Source organism: Lissotriton helveticus, chromosome 4_2, assembly GCF_964261635.1.
Source record: "Lissotriton helveticus chromosome 4_2, aLisHel1.1, whole genome shotgun sequence".
Classification (NCBI taxonomy): Eukaryota; Metazoa; Chordata; class Amphibia; order Caudata; family Salamandridae; genus Lissotriton; species Lissotriton helveticus.
In genome coordinates, this window is record NC_136064.1 from 92,615,871 (window position 1) to 92,632,994 (window position 17,124).

The 17,124-nt window shown below is 48.8% G+C and overlaps 1 protein-coding gene across 3 annotated transcripts in view; it reads left to right on the forward strand.

Moving 5' to 3' along the window:
- Positions 1–981: 981 nt before the first annotated feature.
- The window catches only part of GDPD2 (glycerophosphodiester phosphodiesterase domain containing 2), a 255,543-nt gene continuing 239,400 nt past the window's right edge, over positions 982–17,124 (forward strand). Inside the window, exon 1 of one of the 3 annotated variants that reach the window (XM_078640190.1) lies at positions 982–1,140. The gene's annotated coding sequence lies outside the window, so the exon portion shown is untranslated. Of the gene's footprint in view, positions 1,141–1,286; positions 1,607–17,124 lie in introns of those variants that run through there. The other 2 variants (XM_078640188.1, XM_078640189.1) reach the window with 2 other exon arrangements.

Below are 17,124 nucleotides of genomic sequence, written 5' to 3' on the forward strand. Positions count from 1 at the left end.
GTCTTTTGTTTCCTCACCCTAAGTGCGCCAGGTATGCCCAGATCTGGGTCTCTTGCTCACTTTGTCACTGGATTCAAGCAAGCCGGGCTGAAGACGGCTGTAATGCCAGAAACCGGTCATCGGAAGCTTGTTTCCGGTCCAGGGAAGGCATGGCTTGGCAGTTCGGGCTGGACTGTTCCCATGAGGCACAGGGTCAGACTGATTTGCATATAGCCATGTCTGAACTAGGGTGGCAGAGTGGGCTAAAGAACGGTGATGGATTAAACCCAGATCTTTTGACTGGGTGTGAGTGTTTGATTGGTTCAGATGCTCCGTCCATCACCACCCCCTTTTGTACCGCTTTTGGCCGCCATAAGTGTGGCAGGGTATGCTCAGACGTGAGTCCCTTGCTCACTTTGCCAATGGATTCATGCAAGCCGGGCTGAAGACGGCTGTAATGCCAGAAACCGGTCCTGGGAAGCTTGTTTCCGGTCCAGGATAGGCATGGCTTGGCAGTTCGGGCTGGACTGTTCCCATGAGGCACAGGGTCAGACTGATTTGCAAATGGCCATGTCTAAACTGGGGTGACGAAGTGAGCAAAAGAATGATGGATTAAACCCAGATCTCTTGACTTGGGGTGAATATTTTGATTTGTTCTGTATTCCGTCCATCAATTTTGTGTTTTTTGCCCTCTGAGCAGGTGCAGGTGGGGAAGGTGCGCTCAAAGCATGCTGTTTCAGGCTGCACAAACAGGTGATGTCCACAAGGTGGCGCTCTGCCTCTGTGCATGTAGTAGTGACTGTGCAGGCCGCCCTCTGGAGTAGGTGTGGGCTCCCAGCCATCGGCCCCCCCCCCCCCCATCTGTGCAGGATCTTTGCGGTGCAGTTGCAGGTGATGCCCGCAGGGCGGCGCTCTGCTGTCATGCATGGACCAGTGACTGTGCAGGCCGCTGAGAGGTGAGTGTGCTCCCAGCCTCCTGCGCAGGATCTCCAGGGTGCAGTTGCAGGTGATGCCCTGGAGGCGGCGCTCTCCGCCCCGGCCGCGCCTCCTCCTGCTCTTCCCACGCTCGGAGCCGCTGCACTCGGCCTGTCGGGGCAGGTGAGAGGGTTGGGAGCATCGAGAGGAGCCGGGAGCCCCCGCGGACGGAAGGAACCGGAGCAGGTAGGCCCCCACCCGAGTGTCTGTTCTAAACTTTATTAATGTCTCTAGCGCCTCGTGAGTGTTCCGCAGCCCCGCTCTGCGAGGCGCCTCGTGCACAGGTGGAGCCGGGGCTTGGGTTGTGTTTTTTGTTTCCTAAAGTGAACTTTGTGCCGTCCTGGGAGTCACGGATACAACTCTCGCTCAACTTCTCCGAAAGAATTCACATAAACACCGGGGGAAATGGCTGACTCTGATTGGATCCCGTGGGCGGGGCTGCGGGGGCAGCCTTGTTCAACCCCCCCTCTCCCCCTCGTTGGATCCACCCTCCCCCCCCCCCCGTACCCACGGCCGCTCTCTGTAACTTCCCATGTAATGCCCCTCAGAATCTGTATTTTGGGTCTGGGTGCTCTGCGCTGCGAGGCCGCGCTCCCCTCTCGCAGCGCTGTACGAGTGTCTGCAGCTCCGGGGGTTCGTGGACTCCGCACAGGTTAGTCCTCGTTACACAGGTACCGCAGCAGGTGGGCTCGTTATTGACCCACGTGTGCAGGGCGGGCACAGGTGGGTTCCCGGTAAATGCAGGTGGGTGAGGGCACAGGTGGCTTCAGGGTTGGGGGGGGGGGGGGGGTGTCTGTATTGTAAGTACAGGTGCGCTTGGAACGTGTGGCGTCAGTATTGGTTCCAGGGGGGCTTCCAAGTAAAGGTGACGGGTCAGGGGCACGGGGTTGGCACAGGGAGCCTGGCAGAGGCGGGTTCAGTACTCGTGCAGGTCCGGAGCTCCGGGGGACCTCGGTACTGATGCAGGTAAAGAGTGACACGCGACCTCGGTAGCACTGGGGTCCGCATCAGTGCAGGTAAGGAGGCTCTGGTGACCCCCAGTGCCACCCTTGTGCCCCCGTGCAGGGTGCCCCCCCCCCCTTCACCCGTACCATAGGTCCTGGCGAGAGATGGCAACTTTGGGGCGCAGTGGTGGCTGCGGGCCCCCTCTATACATTGCATCCAGTGACGCGTTGTCTCTTTCCTGTCTCCCCGGGGGCTCTTCTGATGAGACGCACACCACCTCCAGCCAGAGCTGCCCCTGGGCAATCAATGTGTGAGGGCATCACTGCCGCAGTGCATGCTGGGACAGAGCCACCAGTGGTAAAAACCTGGTCCTATCGGCAGGGCCGACTGGGAACCAAGGCTGGCCTTGGCTAAGTTCTCGGCCGCCCCCACCCCTTGCTATGCTGCATTAACGGACCTGTAACAAAAACGGCCCCCAGGGTGCCAAAACCGGCCCCCACCCGTGCGGCGCACCGGGGGATTGCCCGGTGCACGCTACGGCCAGTCCGGCCCTGCCCATCGGAGTAGTGAATCAGGGGAGTGACTTAGTCAAAAACTTTAGGGTGTTGTGAGTCTGAGATTTCCAACTAGCAGCATGGGGACCCAACTGAACAGAGCAGTGATGGTCTGAGGGCACTGAACGGCAATAACCCACCAGCTTAGGGGCATTAATGCCAAGTTATTTAGTAAAGCAGGGGCCTTCTTGGTCACAGTAATATCGGCATAAGCCACAAGACAAGTTAGCTAAGAACTAAGGGGCATATTACCAAGGCGGCGCTATGAAATTATCGCCACTTTTGCAGCAGTTTTTGGCCAAAAAGCGGCGATAATTTTATCGCCTTACCAGCAAAGAGACGCTATCGCGTGTTTTGCTGATTTAGCGCCCCTTACAACAACGCCCAGCTTTGCATCTCTTATGAGATGCAAAGTGGGCGTTCCATGCCCAAATAACTGGAGAAATGTCGCTAACGACATTTCTCCAATTATGAAGCTGCACGCAAACAAGCAGAGCGTTAAGAAAAGTACCACTAACCACAGTTAACGCTACTTTCCTAACGCCTGCTTGTGACCTGACTTAGCCATGTGATCCAATGGGAGGTGGATTACATGGCTTAGATCACCCTGCCCTATCAGCAAGGTTTCGCTGGTTGCAGTGAGTGTATCGCTGGATTTCCAGCGATAATCGCACTGTTTTCCAGCTAACGCATGGGTTCCTATCGCTTGGGACATAAGCGTTGCTGATAGCATGCTATCTCCGCGATCGAATCCAGCGTTAGCCTGCGATAATTATCCTCGCGCTGAGCGATAATTATCGCATGACCTTGCTATTATGCCCCTTAGTGTCTACTGTGTATTTGCAAACCTTAGTAGCTATAGCTAAAGTTTTTTTATCAAGTGCTTAAAAGGCAGGATAGGACACTTATAATTGGAAACAAACCGCTTTTACCTGGAAATTGAATTTTATTGATTATTTTCCACAGGTCTGGAACTATCAGACCCTTTGTACACTACTTATTAGAATTCAGCTAGTCTGTTTATCATTCTTTATTAGTTTGTTTCCTTTGGGAGTTTTCTGTGGATTAGTTTATCTTTGCTATGATTAACCCTTAGTCCAGATAAACCCAATTCACAAAAGAGAAGAGTACCAAAATCATAATACATAGAATCTGTATGAAAAATAAAGCATTGTTTGTGGCTAGGAGCAGAATAAAGTGGGACGTTAAACCGAAACATGTCGATCATTGAAAAGGCTCCCCCTTGAAGCTTGGCTGTCCAAGTTCAGTTTATCCCCAATATCTGCTTCACAGGTGATGAGCATCAAATGATGAAAGTGCTCAGTTGTCACTATGGATCTGAGGTTATTCTTCACCAGTTTTAGTCGGCTACAACTACTCTCATTCCTAGTAACTGGTACAAGCAGTGCTGGTTTGTAAGTCGACGCAAGATGTGGGTAAATGTTAACTTGCGTCAATCAAAAAGGCGGGGCAGGTAGCAAGGAAAGGTCGGAGGACGTCCCTATCCCCAAGTCTAATATACAAACAACGTGGACGTACCTACTAGATAAGAGAAAGGTTTTGGTCTCACTGTAAAAGTAAACCGTGCCGAGGAACCAGTAGGTTTTATGAAAAGACCCCTCACACACCAACCTGGTTGATTTTGTGCTTCATCATTGGGGTCCCCACCGGGTGGGCGAGCGCGGCCCGGTTGTGCTACGACGCCTGATTACAGCAGAGCTGGGGTGGTGTATTGGTGTGATGTGATAATGTGCTGGTTAAAGATGATATCTCTTCGAATCCTTGCCAAATGTGTTTATTTGTGGCGGCCCCGGATATGTTAAAATCCGAGAGCGCAAATAATAGTAATTTTACTCGTAGTTGTCCGATGTTAACTTTGCCGCTTCATAGAGAGTGGTTTTCCTGGAATTAGTAATGTCTCTACTCATCATTTCGGCATCAACGCTGGGATGCTCCAGGGTAACTACGCGCTATATAAAACTGCACTAAAATACCCACATCAGATTCCTTTAAGTCGGGTGTCTCCAACCGGTTTATCCTGATATACCAGTTGCTCATAGACACCGTCAGAGTAGCTCACAGCCTCGAGTTGATTTTTAAATAAGCACAGAGTCACATTTTTCCTTTTAAATTTATGGGAAGGGTGTGTTTATTTTACATTATCATCAGGCTACAGATCGAGACCGGCTTTTTTTTAATCTGTTTTTTTATTAGTTTTAATGAACAGAGCAGACATTCACATCCCATTTCATCATTTGTTTAGGTTACATCCACTCCTGTACAGCATACAGGTGTAAGTTTTACATAGAGTTAGTTTGTGCATAAAAACCACATTGTACGCATTAGTACTCATTGTATCTCACTGTGTGTAGCCCATTGAGCCCCATCCGTGCTGTCAGTTGTGAGTCCGCCATTAGTGATGGTTCACCAGGACGGTGAACAACCTTTATAACGCAACTTTTAGCACGCAGTGCTATTACAATGCAGACTTTAAAACGAAAACCATTACAACGCATTACACTGGGGGTGCCGCTAGGATAGGGAATAGTTTTAATTTACTATCCAACACCTTCCCTAGTGTCCACGGGGACTGGTGTTGGAATAGTAAATTAAACTATTCACTATCCAGCACCCCCCAGTGTAATGCGTTGTAATGGTATGCGTAGTAAAACCTGCGTTGTAACAGCATGCGTGGTAAAAACATGCGTTGTAACAATGTACATCCCACCAGGACTGTACTGGTGTGAGCTGTGGGTCAACCTGCCCACTCGGGAAGAGGGCAATAACGTTTGGGACAACTTAAAACTAGGACAATAGTTTATTTTAACTCGAACTAGAGCAACCCCTCCCGTTACCCCTCTCATTAGGCGTGTACGCGCCTCCACGTCGCGATATGTAATTACGCGGTACTAGGACTGTATCTTGTGTTATCGGATTGTGGTTTTGCTGGCAGTCCCTCTACTCTGCTCTCTTTGCTATTAAACGCGTTGTAGCAGGCGCGGGAAGGATAGGCAATACGCTGATTCTAGTAGTTCTAGGTTTTATTTTGGAATACAGTGAATCTGAACTTTTCTGTCTAGTGATTCGTGCAAGTCTGGGAGAACGGCTCCTCGCTGCTTTCCTGATGCCTGAATCCGTGGAGGCTGTTCTTCGTCCTCGGTCGGGTGCCCGCCGAGGAAGGTCTCCGTCGATTTCCGTGGTGCCCGTCAGTTGCCAGAACAGGGAAACAAAAGGCAAGAAAACGGTGTATCAGTACCCGTTCTGTATTGTGTATTACAGGGAGGGGAGTGAGGGACCAAACACACGTGAGACACTCTGTACCTAACTGCCGAGGTGAGGGGTTTTGTGCACGGGGTAGAGGAAAAACACCAGGGAGTTAGGGATCCCGGGTTTAGTCCGACGTTACTGGTTTACGAGTGACCCAACCCCTTAGCTTGTCACGCACCTGGTTAAGCCATACACCTCCCCCGGGTGTATGGCTGGGCGGCTCGTGGTGTCGTTGGCCTCCTGGCGTCCCTTCTTTAACGTCCTCCGCTCGGTCCTTCTGCTGTCTCTCCTCGGACCCGGTCTTCCTTCGCACCGCTCCGCTTCCGTCTTCTTTCTCGTCTCTCCGCTCGTCCTCCGTATACACGTTCTTCCTTAGCTCCGCTCCGCTTCCGTCTTCCTCCTCGTCTCCTTCCTCGCTCTGGGTGAACAAGCACACCCTTGATTCGTCCATTCCGGCATATGAGGTTTCCGTGTCCTGACGAGACTCCTCCCACTCCGAAGTCCATTCAGAATTAAAGAGCCAGTGTGTGGATTGCGTGTCTACCTCTGTGTCAACGTTCTGTGGAGAGGAAGAGGTAGTGTTTAACATTTGACTAGTTTCATATCCTTTAGTCATTTCTTCGTGCTGACCCCGCTGTGTTACACGCGTCTCGTTTAATTCACGCCGTGCAGTGGTGATGGGAGCCAATATATCAACTATGTCAGCGCCTTGTCTCTGCGGGTCCCATAGAATCGTGTCCCAGGATGTTGGGATTTTGCGTAGGTCTAGCGTGTCCTCCCTATGTAGCACAACACTTCCCACTTTAGCCCACACCTGCAGGGAGCGGTTCCAAGCCAAAGACTGGGGGGGGGGGGAAGAGGGGAAGGGGGAGGCTCAGGCAGATAGTGGGGTCTGATAATGAGCGGTGCTAAGTCAGATTTATGACCCAGGTTGGGGCACCGAGGTGAAGAACTGAGGCAGTGATGGAATAATGCTTTTCGGTGTGAGAAAATTGAACTGGTGAGTTTACCATTTTACTTAAAACCTGGCTGTTCACAAAAGTGATCTAACCAACGCAATGATCTCCCCATCCGGCTAGACTCCGGTTTAGGGCTTCTCCCAGCGCCAGGACACCTTTTTGCTAACAGTTGCGCTTTACAAATAGCTATAACATAACAAACTTCGTGATTCAGTAAACACTTCATTTTGTCGCATTTCCAAAACAGCAGACCTCGTGTTTCCTGTGGTCTTTAGACACTGTGCCATACTTATTATTGTAAAAAATTTTTTTTTTTAATTTCAGTAATTTTCTATTGAAAATTATATTTACATGGTGCAAAGGATATACATGGGGAGTAATTGAGAAGAAAGAAGAGAAACAAAAACGGCCCCGGGGGGCGGTGGGGGTAGTTGGTGGGCGCGCGGGCTATATGTCCAGTCGTTCGCTTTTTCCTCTTGCGGCTTCTCTCGGCTTTCCCCCACCTGTTCGATTGTCTCTCGCGTGGCTTCACTCCCCTGGTGACTTAGAAACAGAGGATAGAGCGTGAAGAAGCACAGGGTAGGTCGGAATCGGCAGGGGTCGGTGTGTGCTGTGTAGTGGTCTCTGGCTCAGTGGTGCCACTTATGGTCCGCTGCTATGATTACGGTGGCTTGTGTGAGGACAGGTAGTTGTCTAGTGAAAGCCACATTTCGCACTTTTTCCGTGCCCTCGGTGTGTGGTTGGTAGTTATGGTGTCTGCTCCCCTTAGAAAGGTAACCCAGTTGAACCAGGCTTTAAAGGTGGTTTTCGCTGTGTCCTTCCAGTTGTTCAGTACCGTCTTGACCGCCGCTGTCAGCAGGAGGTCAATCAGGTCCCTGTCCTCTCTGGATTTGATTGATGGATCCATATACCCTATGGCTAGGTAGTGGAAGTCAAGTAGTAGTGTAGCTCCTGTTATGTCGTTGATTAGTGTGTTTATTGTGTACCAGAATTTTTTGACCTTGGTGCAGTGGAAGAGGAGGTGTGCAAGGTCTCCTTTTTGTTTGTTACAGTTCCAGCAGACGTCGCTTTCTCGGATACCCATGGAGGCTAGGCGGGCGGGGGTCCAGTATGCCTTGTGTATCAACCAAAATTTTGTTTGGTCTAGGGTAGTGGGTACCTTCTTTCTTGACGCGGAAGACCAGAGGTCGGTCTTTTCGTCCTCGCTGAGCACCCTCCCTGTTAGTGTTTCCCAATAGGATGTGACCTTGTTGTTAAGTTTGGAGGATTTGGGGCTCAGGGCTTTGTACAGGTGCGCTACTTGGTGACCTAGTCTGTTTAGGTTTACGGCGTATTGCATGATTGAGGGTGTATGTTTGTTGATGTTTACTTTGCTAATTGCGACTCTGATCTTCAAAAAGTTGTATAGTTCAGTGTTGTCTAGCTTATGTTCTTCTTTGAGTGAGTCAAACGTGATCTGTGTTCCTCGGTGTTGGAGTTGGCTTACTGTGGTTATGCCATGTCTGTACCATGTGTGCATGTCTAATGTTCTGTTCCTGTACTTGATTCTGGGGTTGTGCCATATGGACTCCAGCTGGGTGTTTTTGACGCTTATGTCCAGTGACTTGTCTTTCTTGAGAAGGGCCTTTCTCGTGTTCCTCAGGATGGGGTTGTGTTTGATTGCTGGGTGTTTGGTTGCAGTAAGTAGGGCTATGGGTTCCATCCCCCCTGGCAGTCTTCTTTCTAGTGAGAGCCAGGCCGGGGTGTAGTCATTTCTGGGGGAGAACCAGTATAGGCCTTGCTTTGCTATGCATGCTGTCTGGAATATTTTAAAGTTTGTTATGTTGAGACCTCCCAGTCCCTTGGGTAGTCTGAGCTTTTGTAGGTTGAGTCTGGGTTTTTTCCCCCTACATAGGAAGGTATTAAGCAGCTTGTCAAGCTTTTTGTGAAAGTCCGCCGTGTTGAGCATCGGTAGCATGTTAAGCATGTAGTTCACTATTGGTGTGACCATCATCTTGATGGTCTCTACCCGCCCCCACCATGTCGTAAATTTTGGAGACCACCCCTCTAGCCTTTCTTTGATTTTGCGCAGTATCGCTTGTTCATTCTGGTCTAGCGTGGCGTGCAGATCTCTTTCGAAGAGAAGGCCCAGGTACTTAATGGATTTCCTTTGCCAGGTCAATCCTGATGTGCCTAGAACCGTTTTTGTGGTGTGGATATTTAGTGGTTTACATTCGGATTTCTCCCTGTTTAGTTTATATCCTGACACTTGTGCGTACTGTCCTATAGTGTTCATGAGGGCCTGGGTCCTCTGTCACAATAAGGACATCGTCTGCGTAGGCTGCGAGCTTGAAGGTTTCCACTCCTATCGGTATACCCGTTATGTCTGTGTTTGTTCTTATCATGTTAAGTAGTGGTTCTATTGCCAGGAGGAAAAGGGCCGGTGAGAGCGGGCATCCTTGTCTGGTCCCCCGTTCTAGATCAAGCATCTCCCGCTGGGTGTCGGTCAGTTCTGGTGTGGTGATGTTTTCCAGGAGTTCCTTACCTCCATCCATGCCTAGTGTGGTATCTTTTTTGTAGAGTTGTTCGTAAAAGTCTCTGAATGTGTTAAGTATCTCCTTGTTTGCTGTCTGTGATTTGTTGGTGTTGTCTCTGATAGCTGCTATCGAGTGTTGTTTCTGTCTACCTTTGAGGTAGGACGCCAGTGCCTTTCCTGCTCTGTTTGCGGTGCAGAGATTGATTGATTTATATTTGTTGATCCAGGTGCCCGCCCTCTCGCTAAGGATCTTGTTTAGTTCGTACTTCTTTTTTGTTAGGGTCGTGAGGGTGTTCCGGTCTTCTATGTTGGCTATGTGTCCTGTTTCAAGGTTTTAATCTCATGTTCTAGGTCAGCTATTTTTTTTGTTCCTCTCTCTGTTTTGCCTTCCTTTAATGCTGAGTATTGTTCCTCTTATTGTTGCTTTTAGGGCGTCCCACAGGGAGTTTCTGTCTATTTCAGGTGTATCGTTGTTTGCGAAGTACTCTTTTATCGCTGTCTCTATTTCAGTGCTGGCTGACGTGTTTTTGAGCAGGCCATCGCCAAATCTCCACCTTCGCGTTGCCCTATCGTTGTGATTTCCTGTCAGTGCAAGGCTGATGTTTGAGTGGTCTGAGATGGTCCTCGGTCCTATCTCTGTGTGGTCAATGAGGTGGGTGTGTGTGTGTCTGATATCAGGATGTAGTCAATTCTGCTATAGGAGTTGTGTGGGGTGGAGTAGAAAGTGTACTCTCTGCCATCCGGGTTTTGTAATCTCCACGGGTCACTGAGATTTAGCTTTGTGCATAGGTTCTTCAGAATACTCCCTTTCTGTGCAGTCTGGCTCTGTCTCTGCGGGTGTCTGTCAAGGGCTGGGTCTAAGACCTGGTTCATGTCCCCCGCTACTATTAGAAGTTCTCCCAGTGGGAGGGATCCAAGTTGTTTCCCAGTTTCTTCCCAGAATGCCCACTTTTCGGTGTTTGGGCCGTAAATGTTTGCCACGTGTATAGGCTCCTCCCCTCTTGCCAGGCTGGTAACTAGCACTCTGCCATCAGTGTCTGCTCGTGAGTTTACTAGTGTGAGTTTCGATTTCTTACTTAGTAGCGTTATAACCCCATTCTTTTTGTTTTGTGCGGGTGATCCTATTCCCTCGCCTATCCAGCTGGCTTTTAGGCGGCCCATGTCTGTTTGTCTGCCCCTGTGTGTTGCTAGATGCCTATCCTCACTCCTGTGCTGAGAGTTCCCGTGGGTATGTACGGGTGGGTGATAGATACAGAAGGATAGAAAAAAAGATAGAAATAGAGACAGCCCCTGGATGTGCCCCCCGCACCCCCCTCCCTCCATCTTTCCCCCCTTACTTGCGAATTGGGTGTGCGACGACAGAGTCCCTTTGCCCCGCACTGTACCTGAGGCCATGTTGCTGGTTCTTCATTTCTCCTCAGCCGTGGTCCATTTTCTGACTCCGTCTGTGTAGTTCCGTTCTTTGCTGTCTTGAGGTAGCTCGCTGTGAACCCTTCATGTTCCTCTCATGCATAGATTGTGGAGCATAGATTCTAGTTCTAAGTCAGGTGCTCATCGGGCGCACCTGTGAGGTAGGTGTCGGTGATTGTTCCTCGCCATTGTTATTTATTATTGTTTCTCCCTTTCAGTTCTTTTGTTCAGGGGATTTACTGTTGTTTCATAACACTTTAAGGTAGATAATAATGAGGTAGTAGTTGCTCGTTCCATCCCGGGTCTTAATCCGATTTTCCTGCATCGTTCGGTGAAGCGCATCTTTTAGCAGCTCCTTGGACTTTCGACTCCATCTCTTCTGTTGGTGGTCCTTGCATGTATCTTCTCAAATCCTCTGGATCTTCGAAGATCATTGTCCTCCAGTTGTCCGTTACCTTGAAGCGTGCTGGGCCTGTGAAGGTGAAGTTGAGGTTCCTTCTGCGCAGTGCGTCTCGCATGGCTAGAAAGCCCTTTCTGGTATCTACTGTTTGCTTGGAGTAGTCCTGCGTTAGCACAATCTTACTGCTCACCCATGTTAGGTTTTGGTTTTTCCTGGCAAATGCAAAGATGGCGTCAGTGTGATCAGCTCTTAGCGGGCAGCAGATTATCGCTCTTGGGGCCTTCCCTAGTGCCGGTTTCCCTGCAGGCACCCTATAGGCCTTGTTGACTTCGAACTGCCTGTTGAATTTCAGGCCTGTTAGTTGGGGCAGCATCTCCTCTAGCATGGCTGCGCAGGACCTTTCCTTGTCTTCCGCTCCTTCGGGGACTCCCAGGATCCTTATGTTCCCCCTTCTAGCCCTGTCGTCCTGCTCGGATAGTTGTCTTTGTATGGCTCTGGTAGTCTTTGAGTACTCCTCTGTGGCTTTGATGTTTTTGCTTGTTACATCCTCAATATCGCTTATTCTTCCCTCAGCTGCTTCAATTCTGATGTTTGTGCTGTGTTGATCAGCTCGTATTGCAGCTAGTTCTAACTGCATATTGTCTATAGTGATTTTGGTCTCTCTCGCCACCTCCTTCACCTAGTTAATCTTCTTGAGAATGGTGTCTAAGGTAGGTGTTTCAGTTTTTAGCTTCAGTGGCGATTCAGGGGTTACCTTCCTCAGCTTTTTCAGGTCGTTTGCAGTCTTACCCTCTGCCATCTTGCCTGTGCCCTTTCTCAGTTGAGTGTTGCTCAAACTGCCTGCCTTCTGTGTTGCTGCTGGCGCTATGGCTAGTGCAGATCTTGGCGCATGGGTTGTATTGTGTGTGCGGTAGTGGCTTGGCTCTCTAATGCTCCGAGTCCTTGTTTTCGACTTCGTTCCTGCCAGCGCTTGCTTTGTCTCGTTCGCCGTTGCTTAAGCGTTAGATGCCCTATGTATTTATATATGCGTTGGGCCCTCTGTCCTTGCCCCTTTGCTGCCTCCTTTGTGCTCCAGCCTTAACATCCGCTGCTCTGCTCTGCTTATGCCTGGTACGCTGCTTTTACTTCCAAGCCCTTTGATGCGTCGCCAGCCCGCTTTAAAGACCCTCGGCGAATAGTGCGCTTCCTTGTGCGTCACGCTGTCGCTTGCCACCCCTTCACCCTGTGTTCCCTGCGTCGTGGCGTTATGGCAGCTGTTGTTCCCTTGTGCCTCCTTGCAGTGTCTGGGTTCTCCGGACTTGCTCTCCGGCGCCTCACCTCTTCCGTTTCCTGCTTCTCTGTGCGCGTCCGAGGTTCCTTCCGTTTCCGGTAATGGCGGTGCTCAGCAAGAAGGTTTCGCTTTCGCTTCCGAGTGGCTGCGGTGAATCGCCTTTAGCTGTTGCTGTCTTTGCTCTTAGTGGGTATTACTCGCGCCTGTTACCTTGTGTCTCCGCAGTTGGGCTCACTTGCGACAGGCGTAGCGCGTCCTTGCCTTGATTGTTCCTTTTCCCCTTTTTGGTACGTACGCTGGTCAGTTCTTGTGGTTCGTTCTTGTGGTTGTGTCGCCGGGGGGGGGGGTCAGAGTCGGCTCACCCTGTGTCGTCTGTGTTCTCGCAGCTTAGCGTCCTGCCTCTCCCTTTATGTACTGGTCGCCATCTTGTCCTCTACCCCCTCTCTCGTGGTCGTGGGCTAGAAAGCGTCTGTATCTTCGGAGGTTGCTCCCTCCCTTTAACTTTCTTGAGCCCTCCTTATCGCTTGGTGCTTCCGATGCTTTAATTTCTGTTCCGCGGTTAAAACCGTCGGGCCTGGCTGGTACAATTTCGCCTTAGTTGCCTCAGGGCTTGCGGAGCTGCCGGACCTAGACGACAGTCTCCATTGCCGTCCAAGCCAAGCCCCCTCCAAGCCACGCCTCCTGTAAAATTGCGTTTTATTTTTAAATGGAAGAAATTTAAATTGAAGAATAATTCATCAATGAGATATCAAGACTTGATGTTTTTCTCCACTTTCAATTGGGCCTATTAAGTCTTAATGTTTTATGAAGCCTGTTTCTTAACTTTAAATTCCTCCCATTTCAACAAATGGTTGTATTTTTTAAGTTATAAATATGACACCGTGACTACAGGCCACTGGGAGCAAGATACTTGCTGTTTAGTAAATGTGACACTTTGAAATGGAAGAGAATTGAAATGATTCATTTGATGCAATCCATATAAACATATGTCTCCCATTTCAAAGTGTCTCCTTTAGTTACAGCAGGCATCCTGCTCCCAGTGGCTGGTTATGGTGTCCTATTTATAACCGAAAAATAGTCATTTTTTTAAGTGCAGAAAAGTGTTCCATATTATAAACATTTTTGCAGAACAGTTTTCTGCACTGTAAATTTCGACCATTTAAAAAATTGTTGCATATTTGTGTTTTACTTCTAACAGTTACCAGATGTCCTGTACCACTAGTACATACGGAGAAAAACCAAAGGAAATGATGGACGGAGTGTTGACAATACAAGCACTCACCCCCAGTCAACTGATCTGGGTTTAATCCATCATCATTCTTTAGCCCACTCCGCCACCCCAGTTCAGACATGGCCATATGCAAATCAGTCTGACACTGTGCCTCATGGGAACAGTCCAGCCCGAACTGCCAAGCCATGCCTTCCCTGGACCGGAAACAAGCTTCCGAGGACCGGTTTCTGGCATTACAGCCGTCTTCAGCCAGGCTTGCTTGAATCCAGTGGCAAAGCGAGCAAGAGACCCGCGTCTGAGCATACCCTGCCACACTTGGGGCCACTAGTACATACAACACAGGCTCTCAGTCACCCATACACATATATCCTATTCATACGCACACATGTTCATACATCTGCAAAGACCAGGCTCCCACTGACACTCACGGCAGGCCTGTCATAGTGTACTCGAGTCAAAGTATTTTGTTCAAACCCGAACATCTGGCCCTATGGACATTAGGCTTACAGTCACTGAAGCTGGCCGTGGGGGGGGGGGGTCTGTTAACCATGCGCGAGCTGCTCGGCCTTTAGTAGCTCAGGCCTTTAGTAGCTCACAACGATTTTCACTGATCAGAAGTAGCTCTCATGGCAGAAAAGGTTGGAATCCCCTGAGCTATCTCTTAAAAAAAAAAAAAAAAAAAAAAACAGTTCTGCAAAGCTCCATTTTTAATAACTGGGAGATAAACATTGAGTGTTTTTAGTTGCATCCTACACCAGGTCATTGCGTCACACAACAACAAAAAGTTAAAATAAAAAAAAAAATAACACTTGTACTTCAAAAGGGGCAATTCTTTTATTTGTATTGTCTCTGGATTTTGCAATTTATTCCAATGTCAGGGCTTATTCCAACATCATCTCTCCATAGCCCCTGTTGCAAATGCATTTCGTGTGTTTTATAGCGCTATTCAGGCCAGTGTAGGGTGTCAGAGCACTTTACATTACACATAAACCCCTCAGAGACAATGAATCATTCGTGTGTAAATCAGTCTATAGGAAACGTTAAATACGACGATGAGGATTACAAGCTGTAGGAATCGCGTCAAGTAGGCAGTAGGTGGCTGGCCTGAAGAAACAAAAACACAGGGGTCACAGTGGTTGGGGTTGGTTATGCAAATAAGAATATATTTCTATCCAAACAAACCCTTTTTTAGGAACATTAGGATATTGAAACAATGAGGAAAAAACATAATGTTCTTACCTATACCATGCAGTTTGCGCGCAGCTGTTTCATAATAGTTCATAGGTTACTCTGCTATATATGGATTGTAATTCATAAACAGTAAGTAACAAAAAGATCTCTGTGACAAACTGAAACCCACTGAGCTATCCACATAAACGCAGTTCTCTGCACTGTACACATTCTGTGCAGAAGACTGCGCTTCAGTCCACACTGCCACTAGACACAACTCCGACCTCTCTCCAGCAGGAACACAACTTTAAATCACCAGCGTGCAGGGCTATCTTGACATTTTTACTGTTGCCTGAATCCTGCTGGAACACACAAGGATCTCTGCAGCAGGCGCTTTTAACCCAAGTTGTTTCCTAACACAATGCCCCCCAGCTCAGTGCCAGGTGCTCACCGCCCTGAAAGCCGGCCCTGTCCGATGCCCAGCGGTTGGTCACCCAAAACAACATGCTCAAGTTTTAGACTTCAGAAGCACATCGCCAGAATCATTTAAGAATTCAGTTTTATTGCCTACAGTGCAGCTGATACATTGATGGCTGCTTCAAAGCACTTGTTGGCAGGACAATACATACATACATGGATCTCGTACATCAGATTTTCCAAACAAGTCGAGTACATATACATGGCAGGTGCATATGCGGCCTGTGGTAGACAAAAATATACATATACAGTTTCAAGTTTAATGTTTATTGCTTGATTAATTAAAATCATCACAATACCCCCCTACATAAAATAAGTGAGTTTCATCTGCTCAAACAACTAGAAGTGTCATATATGCAATGTACATCTGTGCTCTATCTCCCATACATTTCAAATGTGTAAAAATGCTGTTATTATAAAATCATTCTAAAACTATGTTTAGATCAAGTTACAGCAAAAAGTTAAGATTTTGTACCAACCAAATTAAAAGTATGGGAATATGTTACATGCAATTTTGATTAAGGATCATCCGCTTGCAATAAGCAGCTGTTGACTAATCTCATAAACTTGACTCCTCGGCAAGACAAGATACATGACGAACCCTCCAGCCAGCTTATCACTGCTTGACTGCTAGAGCGAAAAAACTAAAAAAAACTATATATATACAGACCTGAAGAGCGTCCGTCTCCCCCACCTTCCGGTCCACCTGCTTTCTTGAGCAGAGCACTCCCAGAACACACTTGGGTAGAATTCCAATCATAGATAAAATCACTGCCCTGTGGAGACCGCGTATGTTACAATGCTGCTCAAGCGCTGAGCCCAGAATGCAGCGCCACACCCCGTCAAAGGTGCAAAGGGATGTATGTGAGGTCACTGAGGGGTCACCCCAGCAGCACAGTGGAGTGAGTGACAGGCAGAGAGAGGCCCACTGCACTGGCCCAATTGTGCCAGTTTCTTTATTTCAAAGTATTTTATTAGTTTTTTTTATACAAACAAATACAATAGCATTCATTCGGAGGTGTGCTTTGAGCTCAGGCCATGACTGTGCTCTCAGGCACTCCCTCCTCCTGGCCCCAGGGGTCTGAATAAAATAAACAAATGACTACGGGAAGCAGAACCGACTATGCTGCCTCCTAACCAATAGAGCACATTATTAGGTCGAGTCTGGCGTACGCAGCGCGAAGCGCTGTCGCCAGCGAGGCTTATTGTTGTGGACTTGCCTAGGAAGTGGGACAGGAGATGGGCACGCGCAGGGTGATTGGAGCAGGTGCACACCACGTACAGCCACGTGCTGTGCACATCTCCTGTCCCCCTTCCTTCCGTCCAGGCAAGGCAGCTGCATGCAGTAAGTGCGGCAAGAAACACACACACACGCACACACCATCCGCCCCAGCCAGCGCACACGTACTGGTCTCCCTCAACAACAGAGACACTCACACCAGACGCCCCCTGCCGCTTTCCCTCCCTCCGGCGTTTCAGGCCACGCTCTCACCTAAGTGCCCTTCTGATGCAGGGTCCGTTGCCCACGCTCTCTGACTCGGCCTGCTTTCACCTGCTGAACTCCAGCAGTGCCTGCTTCGCCGAGTTGTTTTGGAGTCCTGACTCTTAGCAGGAGATCCCACAGTCTGATTCCCCTCCGTAGGATAAAAAGGGACAGTGTTTCCTACAGGAGTTTGAGGATCCTTGTAATTGTGAGCACTGCCAATTGTCATCGTTCTCCTGCTCCAGAGCAGCCTATTTTGTGTGAAATTTGGGAACTCAAAGTTGATAACTTCTGTTTGTCAATGTTTTCTACATTTTGTTGCTGGTTTTTTTTTTCTTTAACTGGGTCTCCATTGTGGCTGGTGGTTCCATCTTTGAGATTGTAATGATTTTTACACCGCACACTGTACCTACCGGCGCAGCGTCTCATTTGAGCTAGGCCTTGTCTGAGTTACCTGAAGTGTTTAAAAGGCTTTGGACGCCCAACTGA